The sequence below is a fragment of the Phyllostomus discolor genome, chromosome 4 (genome assembly GCF_004126475.2).
Source record: "Phyllostomus discolor isolate MPI-MPIP mPhyDis1 chromosome 4, mPhyDis1.pri.v3, whole genome shotgun sequence".
NCBI lineage: Eukaryota > Metazoa > Chordata > Mammalia > Chiroptera > Phyllostomidae > Phyllostomus > Phyllostomus discolor.
The window spans coordinates 43,918,413-43,943,576 of record NC_040906.2 but is presented as its reverse complement, the minus strand read 5'-3'; positions in this window follow the sequence as shown (position 1 = coordinate 43,943,576).

The following is a 25,164-nucleotide window of genomic DNA, read 5'->3' as shown; positions in this document are numbered from 1 at the left end:
AAAAACTAAAAATGGAATGGCCTTTTGACCCAGCAATTCCACTGCTGGGATTATACCCTAAGAATCTCAAAACACTAATTCAAAAGAACCTAGGCACCCCAGTGTTCATAGCAGCACAATTTACATTAGCCAAGCACTAGAAACAGCCTAACTGCCCATTAGTAAATAACTGGACCAAAAAACTATGGTACATTCACACAATGGAATACTACACAGCAGAAAGAAAGGAAATCCTAAATTCATGACAGCATGGATAGAACTGGAGAACATTATGTTAAGTGAAATAAGCCAGGCACTGAAAGACAAATACCATATGATCTCACCTAAAAATAGAACTTAATGAACAAAACAAACAATAGAACTAGAGACATGGAAATAAAGAACAAACTGACAGTAACCAGAGGAGAGGAAGGAGTGGGATAATGGGGGAGAGAAGGGTAAGGGTCATCAAGGAACATGTATAAAGGACCCAGGGACAAGGACAACAGGGGTGGAGAAAGGATTGAATGTGGGAGGTAGGAGTGGGTAGGGCAGGGGAGAGTAACAGGGGGAAATGGGGATGACTGTAATTGATCAACAAAAAAAAAGAAAGAAAAAAACATATACTTATTTTTTTACTTTATTTTACTTTTATTGAACTTATTAGGGCAACATTGATTAATAAAATTATATAGATTTCAGGTGTACAATTCCATAATACATCATCTGTATATTGTATTGTGTTCACCATCCCAAGTCAAGTCTCCTTTAAAACATACACTTATTTAAAACTGGAGAAAAGCCCTGGCTGGTGTGGCTCAGTGGATTGAGCACTAGGTTGTAAACTGGAAAGGTCACTAGTTTGATCCCCTGTCAGGGCACATGTCTGAGTTGCAGGCCAGGTCCCCATTTGGGAGTATGTGAAAAGAAACATAGATGTTTCTCTCTCTTTCTCCCTCCCTTTACCTCTCTCTAAAAATAAATAAATAAAATATTTTTTAAAAATAAAATGGAGAATAAATATGCTTTCCAATTTTCTTAAGTCAGCTTCTTTTAAAGAAAAAAAAACAACTTCATCATGTTTAAGAAGCTACAAGCACAGCAGGGAGCTAGTCAACTACATAGAACCCATCCTGTGAAACGTGTTGTGTCTGACCATGGGAGACTGTGGCATTTTATTTGGTAAGTTTCAGTCTTCCCAGCAATATGAGATCAACTTGGAAGTTGACATTTTTCTATAGCCTGTAAGTACATCTACTTTTACTTTTAAGAAAAAGAAGAAACCAAGGTAGCATCCAAGTGATCTAAGGAGAGATATCTTTAGAGACTAGATTCCAAACAAAGAAGCTCAGCCTTGGGCCAGTTCAACTTCTGATGGGATGTCTAGTGGCCTAGAGAATGTCTACTCTCCACTCTGTGGTTTACAGAATGGCTTTCTGGATCCTGGTTTTGTCACGCTTAACTTCACTTCTCTCAGCAAGTACCTGTTTTTTCATCCTATTTTGTTTTCTCAAACATTCCAAGTTCTTATTCTGTATTTCAGCATCTCTTAGCAAAACAAGAGAATGTCTGTTTGTGTTCCAATACTTTTTAATGTATTAAGTGTACATTATAGAACTACTATCTGGATACTTCTGGACACAGGAAACAGATTCCTGCCAAATCGATTCTGAAAACAGTTACTCAACGATGTAAAGTAATAATTACTCTGGTATTCTTCATTTTGTTTCATACAGTCATGAGACTCCCAAGTGGCCTTTCTCCATTGCTTAGGATGTAGGGAAACATTTCATAGAAAAACTGAAGGAACAAATTTACATGCCTGGGCTCTCAGAAATTCTAGATTAAATGATAGATTTTTTATACAAAATAATTTTATTAACATGTTTCTTAGACCATTTCTTGGAAATTACTCACCCTTATCCTGATAATTTAAGCTTCTCAGGACCCGTGACATTCTAAATTTGGTCATCATATGATTTCCAAGCTACATTTATATTTTCTTTTTAAAAATATTTTATTTATTTATCTTTAGAGAGAAGGGAATGGAGGAAGGAAGAGAGGAAGAGACACATCAATGTGTGGTTGCCTTTCATGCACTCACTACTTGGGACCTGGCCTACAACCTAGGCATGTGCCCTGACTGGGAATCCAACCAGTGACCCTTTAGTTCACAGGCCCACACTCAGTCCGCTGAGCCACACCAGCCAGGGGACATTTTTATTTTCTTTAGCCTCAAGAGTTTATCTGGATGTACTCAGACTAGGCTGGATAATAATAGGACATTAAATTTTATTGAGGACTTACTATTTGTAGGTGCTGTGCTAAGTGCTTGGCTTCTCAGGAACCCTATGAGATAGGTCTTTATTAACTAACTTCATTTTACAAGGTGTATTTTATGAGAACTAAGGCCTGGATTTTAAGTATCATGCTCAAAGTTGCACAGCTAGCCCTTTGTAGAACTTGAACTCAAACTCATACTGGCTACAAAGCTCTCAATAGGGAATTTTATCTGACTTCTCAATTTCTCTTGAACAAAATATTTCAAAGAATATACTTGGAAAATATTAATTAACTGGAAATAAATTACCAGCTGTCATGGTCCTCTCATAGCTCACACATTGCACCCTTCTACCGTATAAATACACATCAACAACAAACATTTGGAAATGCTCCAGTGTCAATTAAAAGAAAACGCAGAGTAGAAAAGTCTACATGAGCATTTCATATTCAAATGCATATTCCATCATTGCCCCCATGAATGCCCTTTTCTCCTTCTAATCAGGATCGGCTAGGGCTTACATGTTTTCTGTTCTTTCTTTTTTGTCTAAACCACATTTCGGGTCATGTTTGTCCAACATTTTTGTTTGCCTCTGATATAACTGAAATGATTAAATGAGTCAGTGGCCCTCCACTGGCGTGCTGGGGCATATGGGGATGTACCACAAATGTTTCCTGAGTGTGCTGCCAAATTTTGAGCAATGTGTAAAATGTATTTTGGTTACAGCTAAAGATACATATGGTCATTGAGATGTCTGTCAAATGGAATATGGATTAAAAGAAGTCTTGTGATTTGCTCTGGAGCAGGTTGTGACTTGCTGAAAGAAAGAAGTAAAAGCTGTTTGGTGAGTTTTCAAGCTGGCTTCAAAGTGCCATGGAGGGTTCCCTAGTAAAGTCCAGATCTTTGCCACTTGGGTTTTTAAGAAAGCATTTATCTGAAGTAATCAGTTATTCTCAAGCAAAGACCTGGTGCTAAAGGCCAACTGCTTGAATCCTGTGATGACAAGGGCAGCTTTCATAGGCTGATGGAGATGTTGCTGTACCATGAATGTGAGCACGTGCTAATCACTGTAAGTGGTGAGACAATTCCAAAAAGTTCAAGAACCTGTGACATAGACTGACATTTGAACTTTGTAGACTACTAATTTTGGGGAAAAAATTATATTCCTCCTTTTCCTTCCAGTTACTTCTTTATATTTCAGAAAAACAGTGCCCCACCTGGAATTTTCCATGATCCCACTATTTTACCACATTCAAGTGTGACCTTCTGAATAGTAGTCTTTATTGTCACACTAGTTTCTTGTTATATCTCAATGACCCAGACCAATTTAACTACTTGGAATAATTGACCACCTGATAGTCTCTTAGCATTACTAACCTAAATATTTGAACAATGGGAGTTCCATAGCCAAATCTAATTTATCACCAAGACAAACCTGTCAAACTTACTCTGTAGGCCTACATGCTGCCATTAATTGAAAGAAGCCTACCTATCCCATCCACTAAAATGATCAAAATTCATAAATAGTTTGTTATGTGTGTGAAGCATGCACACAATATTACAATGAAATACATCATTGGAAACTTGACTGGAGTTGTGTTCAATCTATTGATTGCTTTGGGTAGTATGGACATTTTAATGATGTTAATTCTTCCTATCCATGGACATAGTATGTGCTCCCAGTTATTTTATCTTCTTCAACTTCTTTCTTCAGTGTCTTATAATTTTCTGAGTATAGGTCTTTACATCCTTGGTTAGGTTTATTCCTAGATATTTTATTCTTTTTGTAGCAATTGTGAATGGGAGGTTTTTTTTTATTTTCCTTTTCTGACGGTTCATTATTGACATATAGAAATGCAACAGATTTCTGGATATATATTGTGTAACTTCTGCTTTGCTGAATTCATTGATCAGTTCTAGTAGTTTCTTGGCAGAATCTTTAGGGTTCTTTATATACAGTATCATGTCATCCATAAATAATGACCATTTTACCTCTTACTTTCCAATTTGGATGCCTTTTATTTCTTCTTCTTGTCTGACTGTTGTGGCTAGGACTTCCAGTACTATGTTGAACAAGAGAGGTGAAAGAAGACATCTCTGACTTGTTCATAATCTTAAGGGGAACATTTGTACTTTTTGCCCATTGAATATGATGGTAGCAGTAGGTTTTTCATATATGGCTTTTATTATGTTGAGATATGTTTCCCCTGATCCCATTTTGATAAAAGTTCTTATCATACCTGGGTGCTGGATTTTGTCAAATGATTTTTCTGCATCTATTAATATGATTATGTGTTTTTATCCTTATTTTGTTTATGTGGTATATCACATTATTTGATTGTGGATGTACCAACCTTGCATCTCCAGAATAAATCCCACTTGACTATGGTGTATGATCTTTTTAATGTATTGATGAATTTGGTTTCCTATATTGTGTTGAGGATTTTTCCATCTATGTTCATCAGGGATATTGGCCTATAATGTTTTTATTTGTAGTGTCTTTATCTGGTTTTGGACTCAGAATAATTCTAGCCTCGTAAAATGAGCTTGGGAGTCCTCTCCTCTTGATTTTTTGGAATAGTTTCAGAAGGATAGGGGTTAGTTTTCTTTTAATGTTTGGTAAAATTCACCTGTGAAGCCATTCAGTACAGGACTTTCATATGTTTGGAATTTTTTTGATTAGCATTTTGATTTCATTGTTTGTAATCAGCCTGCTCATATTTTATGTTTCTTGTTGACTCAATCTTGGAAGGCTGTATGTTTCTAGGAATTTATCCATTTCTTCTAGAGTGTCCAATTTTTTAGCATATGGTTATTCATAATATTTTCTTATCAATCTTTTGTATTTCTGTGGTGTCTCCTCTTTCATTTCTGATTGTATTTATTTGGGTCCTCCCCCTTTTTTTCTTGATGAGTTTGGTTAAAGGTTTATCAATCTTATTTATCTTTTCAAAGAACCAGCTCTTGTTTTTATTGGTCTTTTATATTTTTTAGAGTCTATTTGGTTTCTTTTTGCTCTCACCTTTATTATTTCTTCCATTCTACCCTCTTGGGCTTTATTTGCTGTTCTTTTTCTAGTTCCTTTACATATGAGTAAGGTTAGATTGTTTATTTAAGATTTTTTTTTGTTTCTTGGGTGTAGACCTGCAATGCTATAAATTTCCCTCTTATGACTATGTTTGCTGTCCTATAGATTTTGTGTTGTGATTTCATTTCTTTTTGTCTCAGGTATCTTTTGATTCCTTTCTTGATCTCCTTGTTAACCCATTCACTGTATCATAACATGTTATTTAGCCTCCATGTTTATATGTGTTTTTCAATGTTTTTCTTGTAGTTGATTTACAATTTTATAACATTGTGGTCAGAGAAGATGCTTATATGATTTCTATCTCCTTAAATTTACTGAGACTTGTTTTGTATCCTAACATGGGGTCTATCCTGGGACATGTTCCATGTGCACCTAAAAGGAATGTATATTCTGTTACTTGGGACAAAATGTTAGAAAATATCAGTTAAATTCACCTAGTCTAGTGTGTCATTTAAAGCTGCTGTTTCCTTGTTGATTTTCTGCCTGGAAGATCTAAACATTGATGCCAGCGGGGTGTTAAAATCCCTACAATGACTATTACTGTTGATCTTTCCCTTTATGATGGGTACATAAATGTTCACAAAGGTTATAGTCTCTTGCTTGATTGATCCCTTTATCATTATGTAATGTCTTTCTTTGTTGTTTATTATACGCTTCATTTTAAAGTTTATTTTGTCTAGTCCTAGCCAGGTGACTCTGTTTGTTGGAGCATTGTTCTATACACAAAAAAAGTTGTGGGTTTGATCCCTGGTAAGCGCATACCCCTTAGTAGCAAGTTTGATCTACAAGCAGGGTATATACAGGAGGCAACCTGTTGATGTTTCTCTAATAAATTGCTGTTTCTCTCTCTCTCTCATTTCCTCTTTCTCTAAAGTAAATTAGCATATCCTTGAGTCAGGATTAAAAAAATAAAGTTTAATTTGTCTGATATAAGTATTGTTACTCTAGCTTTTTGTTGTTGTTTCTATTTGCATGGAATATCTGTTTCCATCCCTTTACATTCAGTCTGCCTGTGTCTTTCATTCTGAGGTAGGTCTCTTATAAACAACATATATATCAGTCTTGTCTTCTTATCCAGTCAGCTACCTTATGTCTTTTGATTGCAGCATTTAAGCCATTTACATTAGAAGTGATTATTGATAAGTACATATTTATTGCTATTTAATCCTTTTAACTGTCTTCCTCTCTTCTTTTTCTTCTTCTCTTTCTTCTTCTTCTCCTCCTTCTCTCCCTCCTCTCCCTCCTCCTCCTCCTCTTCCTTCTCCTCTTTCTTCAAACATGCCCTTTAACATTTTTTGTAATACCTGTTTGGTGATAATCAACTCCTTTAGCTTTTTCTTGACTGAAGTGGGAGTTTGCACTATAGACAGAAAAAGAGTTTAATAAATTGGCCAATGTGGAGAACAGAGAGCTAATGCCCTAAAGACCTGGAGTCACCACAATGACATGTAAGTCACAGATTATATAGGGCAAAATCACAAGACACTGTGGGTTGGAGGGTTCAGTATTGAACTGGGAGCTGATTGTGTGGAGGTGAGGAAAGGCTAATAAATCATTTCTTCAGGTCTTGAAAACAGTTCTCAGGTCTGTTCCAGAGTCCCACCTCTCTCTGGTTCCACCTTAGGGCTCAGGAGCTAAAACATCACTTAGAGCAAGATGTTATCCTTAGCTCGCTAGAGATCCAGACCCCTCAAATCTATGACCATTGGTCTGGTTCAGGTTATTGTTTTCTGCTCCCTCAGGGTTTGCTGATTATCCAAGATGATGATGATGATGTGTGTGTGTGTGTACACATATATATAAAGAGAGAGAGATGCTTTTTAGAGTTAGAATTTAAAGCTAAATTTAATCAACATCATAAGGACCCTTGGTTTCATCTTGCCTCATCTCTATGCCTAATTTCACCTATCTTTATAGAAGCTTTCACTTTCATTTTTTTAAATTAAGTACAAAGATTGCTCTGCATTTCTTAGCTATCCATTTTCTTATCTTAGTCTTTGTTGTTTTATGCACATTTTACTAGATGTTACACTTTCTTGTGTTTAGGTTTTACATATTTTCATGATGAGAAAGTATGAGTCACTTGGCTCATTACATTTTGCATAGATTGTACATGATGATTTCTAAAATGAAAGTTATCTTTTCAGTGAGCAAACTGAAAACATGTGTTTCTCTGCCAGATCTGCTTTGATGAACAACAGAGAAACCTAAATGTTGGGCAGTATATGGTAAATTTTCTACAATTCAGTGTTCTTAGCCATGAGAAGCTTTGTTCTTTGCTTCTTTTATGCTGTGCTTACCTTAATATTCCTTAGTTTTAACAAGTGAAATCGAAGAAAAAGCCTACTTAAATTCTTCAATTTTATAAAAGCATACATCTTCGTGTATCCATGTTTGTGTATATCTGTATGTAAGGTTGCCATATGATTTTTCATTTTGATAAAATAACCTATATATGTTGTATTATAATATTTATTCTTACTAATATAGAAAAGAGAAACAATCATAAAGAAAGAAAATTAAACTGACCCCAAATCTTAATAGCATTAGCACAATTTTCTTAAACACTTTTTCTTATGCTGACTTTTTGTCAGCACTAAGGCCTTCTATTATTGCCTCAGTGTCTTGTTTTCACAATTTTAAGTTTACAATATGTTGTAATATCTAATATTGCAAATACCTCCCTCAATACTTTAAATTGAATTGCACTGCATCTCTAGAATAATGTGAGAGAGAACTTTGTGCTGTCATCTAATACAGAAAAAAAATCTACCTGGAGGTTTTCTGTTGCTTCAACTTTGCACCCGCTTCACAAAGGAACCAAGCCTCTGCAAGGTTCTTCCTTAGAGGAGCACCTGTCATTGTGCTTTTCATCTGCTGGCTGACTTGCTTGTTGTGGCTCTGCATCCCACTCCATGACCCTGTCCTCACCTCACCAAAGTGTGGGCTGTTTGTGTTTCCTGGAATTATTTTTCAGGCATCCCACACTTCCACAGGAAAGAGAACATAACCTTTAATTTGTGTCCCACTGCATAGTTCTAGGACACATTTTCTCAAGCTTGAAGTCTGTAGATAGTAACTTTCAACCTTAAAGCATAGTTAAAGGTTGTGGTAGGCAGAATAATAGTCCCTCAAAAGTGTCATGTGTTGTGATGCACTACCTAATGTTATTTGGTCAATGTTGGACTGAGTACACAAGGTCAGTCCCATTAGACTATAAAGGAGCTGAAAAATTCCTGTCACCTCGTGATGTTGTAAGATCATAGCCCTACACATTCCTCACATGTTTGCAGTGATGCTGTTATAACAAAACTATTGTGCTTCCAGTCAAATAAAATACAGTACATTCAATTGTGTACACTACATAGTGCTTGATAATAATAATAATAAACAATCATGGTACTGGCTCATGTATTTACTATCCTACTTATCATTATTGTAGAGTGCACTCTTTCTACATACTCATATAACGAAAACAAAGTTTGCTGTAAAACAGTATGCCATTTTACTCCAGCAGCAACCTAATACAGCTTGTGCTTACCACCCATCTCAGTTACATCAGCATCATTTTCCCCTTGTGCTTGATTTAACCTCATGCTCTTTTGTAGAGCAACATGCTGTACAGGTTGTAGGCTAGGAACAATAGGGTGAACCATGTAGCCTAAGGTGTTTAGAAGGGCATACCATCCAGACTTGTGTAAGTGCACTCTGTGCTGGTCACACAATGATGAAATTGCCTAAAAAGGCACTTCTCAGAACATACACCTGTACTTAAGTGGTACATGACTGTACCAGGGACCTGTGAATATTTTACCTTGCATGGCAAAAGACACTTTGAAGGTGTGATTAGGTTAAAAACCTTGAGATGGGGAAATAATCCTGGACTATCTAGGTGGGTCCAATCTAATCACATGGGTCCTTAAAAGTGAAGAAGCATTCACAGCTGTGGTCAGAGGGAGATGTGACTAAGCAAAGGTTCCAAGTGATGTTCTGAAGACAGAAGGGGCTATAAGCCAAGGAATGTGGGAGAGCTCTAGAACCTGGGAAAGGCAAGGGATCGAATTCTCTCAGTCTCCAGCAGACACCTTGATTTTAGTCCCGTAAGACCTATAGTGGGTTTCTGATTTACAGAACTTTAGATAAGTTTGTGTTGTGTTAAGCCACTTAAGTGTGTGATAATTTGTTGCAGCAGCAATGGAAAAGTAATAGACAGGTTTTTTCCAGTTTTTTAAAAAATTCTGTTGGATATTTTCCTGTTTGCTGGATAGAAAAGGAAGTGCAAGGGAATTAGATACCTGTGCTCACTGGCCATTGTATCAAAAAATTCTATAGTGACAGAATTCATGAAGGGAGGAGAGGGAAGAAGGAAGAAATTCAGGAAGGCAGAAAGAGAAGTAGAAGGAGGGAGATTCTCCAAATATTGTAGTTGCATCCCAGTTTTAAATTTTGTCCCCAGGTAATATAAATTTGCCAAATAATCTCTTTAGTTATTAGAGAGTCTTAGTCTGATGCATAGCACAGTGGTCTCTACAATGGTAGTTATGTCATTGGCAGAAAACTAGAAGAATCATGTTCTACACTGTCATGCACAGAATTGACTGCTACTTTTATCAACACTTGTGATTGAAAGGATTTTTTAATTCTTTCTGTTACTACTGTTGAAATACACAAAATTCTATTTTCCAAGGTTATCAGCATTGCTAAAAACTCTCATAAATTGCAAAATAAGATGATTTTCCAAGAGCTTCCCGATAAATAATCTATGACTTTTTATTACAGTGAGTGCCACTTTAAAAGCATTATCTTGATTAAAAACTTCTGAGATGTAATACTTCCTTTCTACTGAAAAGTATGCAAAACTTGAGAATAAGGAAAAGATTGGCTGCATGTCCTTTCACTCTCTCCCTGGAGCATTGTTCGATGGGCACAGCCGAGGGCTGCTTCATTGTGTAGGGGGCACACTTGTGTTGCACTTGTAGGTGCTGTTGAAGAGGGCCCAACTCTCAAGGTTACATGCAAAACTTCTTTTTGCCCAGTCGAGATGCAAATTGCTCCCTTACAGTAGAAAAGATTACCAAAACGATAATTTTATAATCCCCATGCCCAATAAGCAGTCAACAAAAATAATGTTTTAGTGCCCTATAGGACATTAGTCAGTTTTGTCTCTAACATAGTCAATTTATTTCAGTATTCCTTTCCTCACTGATAATATAAACTGCTATTCATAACATTTTCCTTTTAGTCAGTTTACCATTCAGCTGGTTTACTCTTTAATGGTTTCAAAAGTCCTGACTTGTGTTCATTTGTATGAGAGTCATGTTTTTAAACTTTTGAACATTATATTTTGGCATTATACAATATTGTAGCTGTGTGTTGGGGTGTGTGTGTGAGAGAGAGAGAGAGAGAGAGGAAGAAAACTAAAGATGTCATTTAAGCAATATTAATAAAAAGATTCTATTCTATTTTGGTCTTAATTATATATGTATACACATATATATTAGGAATATTAAGAAATATTAGAGAAAGTCTTGACAACCCTTAATGTCTGAAAATCATTGCCAAAACATTACTAAACTTAATAATGTACTCCTATACTGTTTATTATTCTAGAATTAAAATATTTATAGAAATATTATTTGAAAAACCAAAATGTAGAATCTAACTTTTGAGTTGGGGCCTCAGAAAATTATTTCTCATTCTCTTTTACTCTCCATATAGGTTATATGCAACAGTTTTTTAATTTATAATATAAATACTAAGCAATGAAGAGATTAACATAAAAGATTGTATAACTGTAGTCATCTGCAGTGTAAAAATGTGGCTTATTATTTTAATCTTTTAAAATCTTAATGTAATACATAGTTGTATAGTTTTACAGGACAGTTTAAATTCCCTTGAAAATATAGACCTCAGTAAAGAGTCCAAATTAAAAAGAAATTAATATGTTTCAAATACTAAGTTATTTTCCTGGTCCTCTCCTCTGAGTTCTATAATATCTAGGCCTGGTGAAAAATTTTACTTAAAGAAACTATCCAACAAGCAATCCTAATTAGGGATTTTTCACAGTAGCAGAAAATAAAGATGCTTTACGAATGGATATTCTATATTTGTTTCATTATATTAATTACTATCAAGTGTCACAATAATCAAAATTCTGTTGTCATGGAAACTGGTGGTAACATATCCACCAAATACACTAGCTATCACTACATGGAATACAAATCTTCATCATTTGCTGTGCTCAGAATTTTTCTAGTTTGGGACCACATTTTATTTAGAAGGTTAAATTGATTCACATATGTGAAAAATTTAACTGACAGGTTTTAATAATAGATAATATTCAGACTAGAAGTTTTGTATATTCATTTTAAAGAAACAAGAGTTATGTTGAAATGGTAATAACAGATTATGGTTTTAATGACAACTTTGAAAAATCAGAGTATTGGCCCATACTGTCCAAGACAGTCATCACTAGCCATGTGTCATATTTGTGCATAAACTTGGATTAATTAAAATTAACTAAAATGTAAAATCCAGTACTTTACTGAGCACATTTCTAGTGTTCCGTACCCTCGTGTTGTTGGGGGCTCATGTACCGGACAGTGTGGACATAGGACGTGTCCATCACTGCAGAAATGCTTCTGGGTGGTGCTGTTTTGGCCTTCCGTCATCTTGGTCACGCTTTTGTCTTTTCAAATGGTAAAGATAGATTTGCTCTTATCTAAAGCTTAAGCAATGTAAAACGGACAGATATCTTACCAGGCAGCTAGCTCAACATTTTTAATTTAATGAGAGAATTTTAATGTGCTTTATATTAGAATAAATATTTGTCTGCCTCTATTTTAAGTACATAAAATATTCTCTACTTATTCTGTAGATTAAGATACATGGAATATGCTTCATTCATTCTTAAGATTTCTTAAAATTGTTTTGGTTTTAGTAAGAATCATTTATATATTAATTACTCAATAAATACTCAATAAGATCAAAGAAAGAGATATTCATGAAATATAAATAGTGTTTAATCAATTCAAATTTACTACCCTTGGACCAAAGTCCAATAAAAATGAGAATAGAGATCATTATCTCATGATGACTTGGTTTCCAGGCTGCAAAACTATTTACCAATTTTCTGTAATACCCCCGTGATTTCCCTTCCTTGGACCAAACGCAGTAGTCATCACTCGGTGAGTCAGCAAGAATGAAAGGTGACGTCAGAGATCGTTCCGGTGTCTTTTCTCCTGTCCATTCTAATCACAGTCAGGTGAGGCCTGCTGATGGAGATAAGGATTGTTTTAAAACAATTAAACTTAAATGATTTCTGACATAAAAAAAGGTAAAGTGAAATATCTTCTATTTTACGCCATGGAATTTAACATGACATTTATCACTTAATATTAAACCTATGTTTTAACCTTTTAGAACATCATTATGTTTTTATTTAACATAAACATCATTAAAACATCATTATGTTTTTATTCTTTAATGAAAAGAATGTAGAAACCCTATAGAATTCATGAAGAAAATCTCCTTTTATGAAAATGTATAGACATTGTTTATAATTTTAATAACAGAGATTTGCAATAAAATTAATATAACTTCACTTTCCAGGAGCTCTGGAGACAATGTTTTTATGTTTCCAGTTTTCAAACAGCCGTGCCAACCTCTCTGACATTTAATTAAGAAAAACCATGAAATGGGAGGGTATTGCTGATACTCTACCCCTCCCAGGATCAAGACAATCCAACATTATGTGGAAAGAAAATGTTAATTTGAGTCTTGAACTAAAGATTCTGGTTATTTAAATGTTATGTTAAGAGACAAGATACATGGTAAAAGGAAAACTATATTTAAATATCTCATGTTTGTGTTTAATGTAATCTCTCATGTAAAGAGAGCCTAATGGAGTCATTTTAAAACCAAATATTAGCAGTAGGAAAAAAATTTAACCTAAACTAGAATTAAAGTATGTTTTCCATTAAATTATATTGATTTACATAAAACCACTTTTATTCAAATCACTGATGTAACAGTGAAAGTTTCATAATCTTACCTAATTACAGCAATCAAAAAGTGAAGTTCTGAGTCTGAGAAAATGGTTATATCTCTGATAGAATGCATCAAATGAACATAATCTTGAGTTAAAAGCACTCTAATTTCCAACCACATATTTAAAACAGAACAAAGTGCTGACATGAAAGAATGGTTAACTATCAGAAGATTTATCAATGTAATTTAATTATATTAACAGATTGAGAAAAATCACATTATTTCATAAGATGCAGAAAAAGCATTTGATTTAATAGACATTCAACCATGATTTTTAAAAATAAGATTTTATTAAACAGGAAATAGAAGGACTGTCTTCACCTTATAAAGTATATTTAACAAAAACCTATGGTAAATTCCATAGTAAATCATGAAATTTTAGGAGCTGTTTCATCAAAATCAAGAGGACAATAATTATGACTGTTGTGTCTAGTACGATAAACATTGTGCTGGAAGTCCTGTCAAGACAAAACAAGGGGAAAAACTGTAAAAAGAATAAAAGAGGCAAAATGTTTGTGCTCAGGCAATATAATTGAATGTAGAGAAAATTCAAAAGATGTTCATAAACAAACTTTTATTAATAAGAGAGGACCACAGCTTTCTTGGATGCAAGACTGACGTTCAAAAATAAACAGCTTCCCAGTACACAAGTAGAAACTAATTAGAAAATATAATAGTAAAAGCAGTGCTGAAATATAATAGTAACAATCAAAAGGGACCTAGCAAAAGATGAGAAAGACTTTTATTCAGAAAATTGCAACCGTTATTGAAGGACAAAGAAGAAGACCTGAGGAATTGTCAGGATGAACTAAGCTCACTAACAAGGTGACTCAATATGGTAATTAAGTTAATTCTGTATTAACTCATATAGAAAGTGAATCAAGTTCAAATGGAAATCCCATGGGATTCTATGTGCAATCAGGCAAACTGAGTCTAAAACTCCTGTGAAAAAATAAAGTTCCAAGAACTGGACAGACAATTTTGTAGAAAATGAAGAGATAACTTGTTTTGCCAGATATCAAGATCTATAGTAAAAATATAATAACACAGCATATATTATTTATTGGAGTGAGGCTAGCCAAATAATCTAATCAGCAAAATAGAACACGCAGAAAAGGCTATAGACATGCAGAAACTTGACACATGACTGAATTAATATTTGCCTATCATATAGGAGAAAAAATAGGTGTTCACCTCACAGCATAACAAAAATTAATTGCCAGTGCATTAAAAACCAAAATGTGAAAACTAAAGCCTTTAAAATGCATTAAGATAAGCATAATAGAAAATATTAATACATTTATCTACATTCAAATTTTAATAAAAATTAAAATTTTCACCTCAGCCACATTGTGAGGGTACTTTAAAAGTCAAACCACAATATGGGAAAAGATATAAGGCAAACTTTCATAAAATATAAGCACCTGAAATCCATAAAAACTTTTTTCCAAATCAACAAGTAAATGGTGAATGGCCAAAGGGTTGCAAATATCCAAAAACACGCTCAGCTTTACCAATAATCAGGAAAATGCACATTAGTACAGTGAGAAACCATTTTATAACCATAAGATTAGCAACATTCAAAAAGTTTTGTCAAAGAGTGAGCTCTTATATATTGCTATTGAAAGTATAAATTAGCTTACGCCACTTCAGAAATGGATTTTAAAATATCTAGCAAATATGAAGGGGTCATATATACATTATAATCCAATAATTCTTCTAGGGATAGAGAACTCCCTCAGTATGTAGAAATTCTCTCTCATACATATGAAGACAAATATGTAAGGATAATCATAAGGTATTATTAGTAATATTTTAAAATTAGACACAACTTCAACATTCATCAATAAGAAAATACATAAGCAGAGTGTTGTATCTTTATATAAAAGAATACTATTTGGCAATGAAGTTAATGAACTGGAAATAAATGTCTGTGCATGACTATATCTCAGAAACATAATTTTTAAGTAAAATTATTCAAAACTTCAAGCTTCTTCAGGGAAGAGTTTTCAGACACTTTAACAAAAATGAATGGAAATGCCTGCATTCCCCCCATGCAGCAGGCAACAGAGCGTCTGCTCTCACATTCCCCTTGGCCACCAGTCCACCCTTCTATAGCTCCAAAAGGAAGGCCAAATGTCAGTAGCCATTTTATATGATTTTGGTAGTTATTCTTATAATATATACAGTGTTTTATTTTATCAGTGCCTTCATCAAAAAATATATGGTCTTACCATATCCTTACCATAGGACATTTTTTTTATTGCTCTGAGAGAGAAAGAGAGAAACATCAATGTTAGAGAGAAATGTTAATTGGTTATTTTTGGTATGTACCTGGACAGGGCGGAGGTGGGTATGGGGAATTGCATGTGTCTGGACCAGGGATCAAATCCACAACCCAGGTATGTGCCCTGACCAGGAATTGAATCTGCAGCCTTTCATTTATGGGATGACACTCCAACCAACTGAGCCACACTTGTTAGGGCAAAAAAATTATAGTGTTTTGATATAAAGATTTAAAACATGAACAAAAACAACATGTTATTTATAAACCTGTGCACAAATTAATATTACACAGGTTGTAAAACTGTGCAAACATAGATAGGAATCATGCATATCTTAAGGAAATTGTTTGAATTTGATTAATGTAAGAAAACTTGACCTGAACACTTGATTAAAGATCAGTAAATCTGGCAAAACGTTAACCTTAGTCAAATCTAGATGATGGATTTACAGTCATTCATGACATTATTCTTGTTTGTACTTTTGAATTATTGTGAAATGACAAAAATAATTTTAAAATCAGTCTGTGCAAATAGAAAAACAATAGAGGAAAAATCAATGAAATAAAGAGCAGGGTTTTTTATTTTTAAAAAGATCTATAAAATTGAACAAATCTCTAGCCAGAGTCTCAAAAGAGACATAGAGAGAGAAGACTGAATTTATCAACACCTTGAATGTAATGGGGAATAGCACTATGGACACCCCATTTTTGAATAAAATATTAAGCAAATACTATAAACAACTCTGTACTCATACATTTGACAACTTAGATAAAATTGACCAGTTCCTTAAAAAACCCAAACAACCATAGCTCATCTGATATGAAGTAGATAATCTAAATAGCCATATAACTATTGAAAAAGTTCTCAATAGAATTCTTTAATTCTATAAATTAAAGAATTTCAATTTATAGCTTTAAAATTTCAAAAAAAGTCACCATGCCCAGATAGTTTCACCAAGAAATTCTACCAAACATTCAGAAAAGTAATGTCAATTCTACACACTATCACTTAAAAAAAAAAAAAAAACAAGAGAGAAGGAAACATTTCCTAATTCACTTTATGAAATTTGTTTTACCCTGATACCAAAACCAGACAAAAAGAGAAGAAGAAAGAAACTGGAGATCAATATCCCTGGTGAACATAAATATAAATCTTTAACAAATATTAGCAATATAGAATAGAATTCAGAAATATATTTTAATGCCTTTAAATTACACACCATGACCAAGTCCAGAGAAATGTCAGCAGGCTTCCACAATAATAAAAACAAATCAATGGAGAACTTTTTCAATTTGTTAAAGAAACCTGAAAAAAACCCTACAGCTAACATCATACTAAATAGTGAGAAACTCAAAGCTTTCCCACTAAGATCGAATACAAGGTAGGGATGTCCCTTCTTACTACTTCTCAGCATGATACTGGAAATTCTAGATAATGCAAGAAAAAGAAAAAAGGGAAGGAAGGAAGGAAGGAGGGAAGGAAGGAGGGAAGGAAGGAAGGGAGGAAGGGAGGAAGGGGTGGAGGCAGAAAGAGTGAAAGAAAAGAAAAAGAAATAAAGGGTATGGAGACTGAGAAGGAAGAAATAGGACTGTGTTTGTTTGCAGGTGTCATGATTGTCTATGTAGAAAGAATTGACTAGAAGAGTCTTAAAACTAATAAACAATTATAGCAAGATTGCAGGATACAAGCTTAATATATAAAGTCAATTACTTTTCTATATAGCAGCAATGAACAAATGGAATTTAAAATTAAAACACAGTACCATTTACATAAGCATCAAAAATGGATATAATTAGGTATAAATCTAATAGAATATGTATGAGAAAAACTACAACACTCCAATGAATAAAATAAAAAGACCAACTATAGGCAAAGATATTTCACATCCATGAATAGGAAAACTCAATATTGTCAAGATGGGAGTTCTTCCCAACTTGTTCTGTAGATTCCACACAATTCAAATCAAAATTTCAATAGGTTATTTTATAGATTCTGAAGTTTATATGGAGAAGCAAAAGAGCAAAGTATCCAACATAATACTAAAGGAAAAGACAAAGTTGGGGGCAGACACTACCCAACTGAAGACTTGCTATAAAGCTTCAGTAATCAAGACATGCGGCATTGGCAAAAGAATAGATAAATAGATAAATGGAACTGAATAGAGAACCCCAAAATAGACCCCCATAAATATACTCTACTGATCTTGGACAAAGGAGCAAAGGCCGTAAAATGGAGAAAAGATCATCTTTTCAACAAATGATGTCAAAACAGCTGGACATCCACATGCAAAAAAAAATATGAATCTATATACAGAATTTACGTTTTTCACAAAATTTAATTCAAAACAAATCACAAACCTAAAAATGTAAATCATAAAACTATAAAACTTCTAGAAGATAACATAGGAGAAAACATAGATGACCTTGGCTATGGTAATGTCTTTTTATATACAATACCGAAGACAGAATTCATGAAAGAAATCATCGATGAGGTAAAATTCAGTAAAATTAAAAACTTCTCTTCTATGTAAGACCCTGTCCAGATAGTGACAAGATAAGCCACAGGGTGGGATAAAATACAAAAGGTAAACATATGTCTGATAAAGGACTGTTTTCCAGAATATACAAAGAACCCTTAAAACTCAGCAATAAGAAAGGAAATGACCTAATTAAAAATGGGCTGAAACCTTAACAGACAACTCATCAAAGAAGGACAGATGGCAAGTAAGCATGTAAAAAGACGTTCCATATCACATGTCATCAGGTATCTCATCAACAAAGAGACACAGTGACACACTTACTGGAATGGCTAAATAGGTGACCCATTCTAAGGTGTGGGTTCCATAACCAGTTAGGGCACACACAAGGTTCAAACAATGAATGCATAACTAGGTGGGAAAACAAATCAATGTTTCTCTCTCTCTTTCTCTCTCCCCTCACCCCATGCACCACACCTTCTAACCTCTCTCTAAAATCAATCAATAAAATTTTTTAAATTGACTTTTAAAACTTAATAATGCTCAAGCATGGAATAAATATTTGAACTCAAATATATGCTAGCCTGTAACAGCTCCTCCTCATTTATCATCAAGGTACAAATTTCTTAGGCTGCACTTTAAGATGGTCAGTGACATGAGCCTGGCTTACCTCCCACTGCTTTCCAGTACACCCCTCCCTGAGTATCCACCCCAACCAACAGCCACTGCCTCTGTGCTTTTCCCAATGGAACTTCTTGTACCTAGTGCCCCCTCATCATCTCTGCCCAGCAACATTTCATCTGTTCTTCCATGCCTGGCTCATTTGGTTCCTTCTCCCTGAAACATTTCTCTTCTTATATACCAGAACTTCTCACTCCTTTCTCTAAACATCCTGCCATTCCTGCTGAACCTCTTTTATGGCACCAAGAAGATGCTCCCTTGTGGTGTGTGTATGTGTGTGGCTGATTTTTATCCATTATCTTCCAGGAGATTTCCCACCACAGAGTGAAAGAGCAACAAATATTTATTAAATTAAATAGCATTTTGTCCTGACTGGTGTGGCTCAGTGGACTGCGTGTCATCCTGCAAACCAAAAGGTTGCTAGTTTGATTCCTGGTCAGGGCACATGTCTGGGAAGCAGGCTATGTCTCCCTGCAGCTGGGGGCATGTGAGAGGCAACCAATTGATGTTTTTCACACATCAATGCTTCTTTCCCTGTCTTTTTCCCTCCCTTACCCTCTCTCTAAAAATAAATAAATTACAATCATTTAAAAAATTAAATATAATTTTAAAAATAAATTGTTTAATGCATGCCTTTGTTTTCAGGATCATAGTCTCTAACAGAAGAGTAAAATTTCTTGAACTTTTTAAAAGGACTTAAAATACTGTGTTACTAGTGGTATGGGAATGCCACAGTGTAAAAATAGTAGCCTGTTCAATACAGCTATAATGAACACAGCAAAGGGAGATACACAGCTTTATCATTTTGTGTGTCATCTGAAATATTTTCATAAAATTAAAACATTTAAGAAATATTTGGTGGTGTATTTGGAATGCTTATCCTCAGCAATGTGAAATATAATTTTGCTGGTATAATATGAAGGAAAATACAAATAAAATCATTTGCTATAACTGCTAACAAAAAATGATATTATGTGTTGTGAAAAAGACAGCAAATCAGCACATATATTATCTGCATTATCTTTCTACTGTCATCCTTCATATCAGTTACTTGGCTCAGTTTATTTTGCTTCTCTATAAAGTAGGTCAGTCAGTTGTCATTTTATGGGAACAATGCATTGTGCCATTTGTACATTGCTCATCACATAGCACAGGGTTAATTAAGATGTAAAATACAAAGAATTTCTTTTAATTTTATAGGTAGTCCAATTACAGTAATTCATTATAAGTTACAATAATATTTAGATACAATTCAAGTACATATATTATTGAGAATAAGGTATTTATTATATTCAGTAATAAAATATTTTAATTACCTAGAGAGTTTACAATCCTGTCATTTTTCTAATTATTGCTTCAGTTTTATAAGTTAACATAATGACATAAATGTTATAAACAGGATAGATCTTCTTGCTCAGGAATATTATTCTATGACTGGAGGAGAATTCTTCAGATAATATGGAAGGGACAGAGTGTTACCATCTGAATTGTGACTAAAAATGCATCCTCAGCTCTGGGAGTTAAATGCCTTACAAACACAAAATAGCCTTAGTTGTCAAGATAATTGGCTTTACTTTAGTGTGCCTTCAATGTGATATCTTAGTTACTTTTGCTGGTCTGAGTTAAATGCTTGTTATTTTTTAAAAATTTACATCAAGTAAAGCCAACATAACGTTAAGTTCTTCTGCCTTATTAACTTCAGCAGTGTGTTTTTCAGAGCAATCCTGCCACTAAGAAATCTAACGTGAGGCTTGAATCTTCCCCTGTTGAAATACTTTCATTTATTCATTCATTCATTCATATAACATATTTATTTGTGCCTAATATATCCCAGGCACTGGGATGTAGAAAGGTCCCAGTATTCAAGAAATTCAGATCCAGGTGGAGACATATTAACAGAAAAATTATAATCCATCATGAGTTATATAATTCATTAAACTATTCAACAAAAATTATAAGTGAATACTCACTATGTATGCCTGGTATTATGGCATACAAAGAACTGGAAATAACATCACAAGCAAACAAATATGATCATTGTCTTTATGGAGTCTACAGTCTAGAGAGTTATGGAAGAAATAGGAGACAAAATTAGTAGTTACCAATAGATGAGTGATACAATGAATGAGTGGGGGTTTGAAGTTGAAGAACACACAAACAATTGCTTTCCAGGGTTTAACATAAATGAAAAAGTTTTTGGTTCTTTATGTATTTGTATTTAGCAGATACCCATATGAAAATTGCTGCATGCTAGGCTCTGTTCTAAGCACTTATTAATTCATTAAATCCTCTATAACACAGGCGGCAAACACAAGGCCCATGGGCCTAATCCAGCCCTCCACATTGTTTTATCCCACCCAGCACCTTGTTTCTACTGGTGACGGCATCAAGCTCTCACTTCACTGTTAAGGACTAGTTACAATTACACAGTCCTGAAGTTACATTCGGCCCTTTGAAGGCAACTGCAGGTTGATGTGGCCCCCAGTGAAAATGAGTTTGACACCCCTGCTCTATAACAACTCTCCTAGTACTTATTCCTATAAATAGAAACTTTTTATGAGAGGCCAAGTAACTTTTTCACAGAGCTATTAAAAGGAATTCCCACCAAGTCAATCTAGACCATAAATCCATGTTTCTAACCATTAATCCAGGCTGCCTCTCACAAGTAACATGTGACAATAGGCATGTTCCATGGTCTATCGCTATGGGAAATATAAAAAAAAGGGATAGCTCTGGTGGGGAAGATGTCAAACTGAGTTACTTAAAGAACATCCTATTGGTAGGCAGCTTGATGGATGTAAGAATTTAAGAAATTTAAGAAAGAGGCTAGGCTAAATATACAGATTTGAAAGTTGCCAAATTTATAAATATAATGAAAGCCTGAAGAGTCAATGAGTTCACTTAGGGGTTTCCAAACACTAATACACAGACCATTTCAGGTCCATGTTGGAGTTTAGAGCAAGTCTTAGCTAAGTAGTGAAATAAGGACTGTTGAGGATGTAGTGCCTATGATGGTTATTTTTATGTGTCAGCTGGACTGGGCCCAGGGATACCCAAATATCTGGTTAAATGTTATTCCTGGGTATGTGAGCATGTTTCTGGAAGAGATCAGCATTTGAAGTGGTAAACTGAGTAAAGCAGATGGCCCTTCAGTGTGGGTGGGCCTCATGCAATCTACTCAGCGCCTGAAGAGAACAAAAAAGCTAAATAAGGTTGAATCCTCTCTTTTCCTGACTGTGACCTGAGACATCGATCTTCTGCCCTCCATGCTCCTGGCCCTCAGCCTTCAGGCTGCACTGGAACCTACACCATCAGCTTTGTCTTCCATACCCTTCTAGGGTCTCTAGCTTACAACGGACAGATCATGGGACTTGGCCTCCATAATCACCTGAGCCAATACCTTCCAGGGAATGATAGATAGTTAGATAGATAGAACCCTAATTGGTCCTGTTTCTCTTTTGAACTCTAATACAGTACCCAAATTCTTTCACTCTTTTACTCCTTACACAATTATAGTCAATCAATAATCCTCACAAAGAACAATCATCAGAACCTAGCTAAGATCTACAGTTAGACCCTAAAACAATTTATCCCACACTCTTTAGCTGAAAAGAAAGAAAGGGAAAGAGGGGAGATGGAGAAAGAAAGAAGAGAAGTAGAAATTTAAACATACTGAACCAAAAAGAGCTATCATTTTCTAATTAAGTCAGTCTGGTAATTTTTAATTTATAACATAACTCGTACATATATTCTCTTCCTCTCTTACACCTATGGAGTCCCTGAAACACACAAATTGCTGCCACATTACAGTTATTATAGACTTTCATGTTTTGACGTAACAATAAACTGCAAATCTTACCCTCACAGGCCTCAAGACTCAGGGGTTGCCATGTATGTGAAGTCCAGGAACCTTAAAGAAAATATATTAACAGAGTTCCTAAAACTATTAGCTCCTAGACTGACTTACGTTGTAGAATCTCTGAACTTTGACTGTCTTACTATGCTTCCCTCTAATTTTTTAAGCAAGGCAGTAGCTTTCTAAAATATTGTTTTGTTTAGAACCTTAATTCTTAATTCCTGCACAAGACCATCTTTTTGTATTAGTGTAGAACAGCAGTTTTCAACCTGTGCGTTGCAGCAGGCACATTGGTGTGCTGCAAGAAACTTTAAAACATGCAGTACTGACTTTCGTCAGCACCACTGACCTCTTTTTCCCTTAGATTGTCAAAGTAAAAAATAACAATTGCCAATAAAACAATGGTTCCCCAGCGTGGATGAATCAACATTATACCTATTTTTTTGTCAGATTGGCAAAGTATATTTTTGGTGTGCCACAGAGTTTTAGTAATTAGTTTATCTGTGCCATGAGATGAAAAAGGTTGAAAATTGCTTGTGTAGAACGTTTCCAGGACTCTTAAGATAATGAGTTGTGTTCAACAATTATTATTGCAAGGTTATGCTTGGATTATGAAGGGTTTTTATTGCAAACTAAGTGGTGTAAATTCATAAAGGGATTTCCAGTCTCAGACAAGAGCTAATGTGGGGCATTTAAAATAAAGAATAGGGGAACTCCAGAAAGCAGGGGAAATTCTGAAAGTGACAGTGAGTAGGCAAAGGCAGTAAGGTGAACATTTGCAAAGTTGGTAAATGCAAAGAGAAGGCAGGAAAAGATAATCATGTAAAAATAATAACAAGAACAAAAATAAAATAGGGAAATGGAAAATTAGTAAAATATTTGCTTGGGAAAATGTTATACTCATTTCATTCAGCAACAATTTATTGATTGCCCACTCTCGCTCTGTGGGAACACAGCTGTGAATAAAACATCACCCCCAGAACTAACAGTCCAGTGTGGAAGACAGGTTAAAAAATAATGAAGATTCAATGTGTTAAGCACTGTAATAAGGTGATAAAAACACTGTGAAAAGGCAATAGAGAGAGCAATTAATTCTTACCAGAAGGATTAAGAAAGATTGAGAGTATGGCATTTGACCCTCAATCCAAAAATGAGGAACAAAGATTACTGAGGATAATCATTGAGTAAATAATATATTCTTATAAATTACTACTAAAGGATCCCCATTTTAGAAAGCTCTCTGGCTGATATGAACATGAAAATAACTTTTTTATTATAAACTAACCACATTCTGTGTAATTCCTTTTTAATTTTTTTTTCAATTACAGTTGACATTCACTATTGCCTTGACTTCAGGTGTACAACATATTGATTAGACAACCACGTGCTTTACAAACTGTCCCTACCTGATATTTCCAGTGCCCATCTGGCACCATAGTGATGGAAATATAACTTTGAAAAATGACTTTCTCTATATAACTTTTACCAAGACGTCTGACCAAACTTTCCCTAAGTTGACCTAAAAGTAACTCACTTCTCTTTTAAGAATAAGAAAATCCATTCCTCCAAAAAATGATTAGTTTTATTTAAACTTAACAACTCTTAGGTCATTACTCCAGTAAATCCAGCATAATTTCAATTACTGAAATTTTAATATAATATGAATAATACCATAGTATTATCTCAGATTGAGTTTAAATGTAACAGAGCAAATGATAAAAATACTAAAAGATAAAGAAGTCATCCTGTTAATGCTTAGTACAGTGCCTGACTGGCCATGAGCTTTCCTGTTTAAATAAGTAAATTATAATATATCAACATGAACAATTTAATTATTTAAAATGAATTTAATAAATTAAGTTAGAATGAGATCAGTAAACCACTTACTAAAATAAATCGACCATTTGTCTGAGCAACTCAAATATCTAGTCAGCTCCTGTAGTCCAAACAATTTCCTGTGTACAAGATTTAGTCTTCCTCTCCATGTAGACAATAAGCACTGACAATAACTAACATTAATGGAGCCTTCAGTGGGGAAATGAGAAAAGCTCCAGTCCTTACTGAGCAGCAGCAGTCATTGGCTCTCTAGCCCTCATCGGTACTTTCCCGGTTTTATCAGTCAACTTGGATGTAAATAACAGTATCGTGCAATGTGCTGAATTTTCCCCATGAGGAGAGCAAAACAAGAGAGAAACATGCAAGAATTCTTGTGAACAGAAAACTAACACAAAGCAGACAGTATAATATATGGAAATGGTATAAGATGTTAGCATCTCCCTTTGTAAAATTCAATGCCTATTTTCATTACAAAAGAAGATATTATGATGAATTCACAACTCCATGTGAAGGCAAAAAGTAAATGCTTCAACCTGAACTTATGAATGTGTGCTTCTAGTTTCTCATTCGAGCTGGAATATTGACTCCTGAGCTATCACTTGTGTCCAGACTGTATCTCAGGTACCCAGAAGA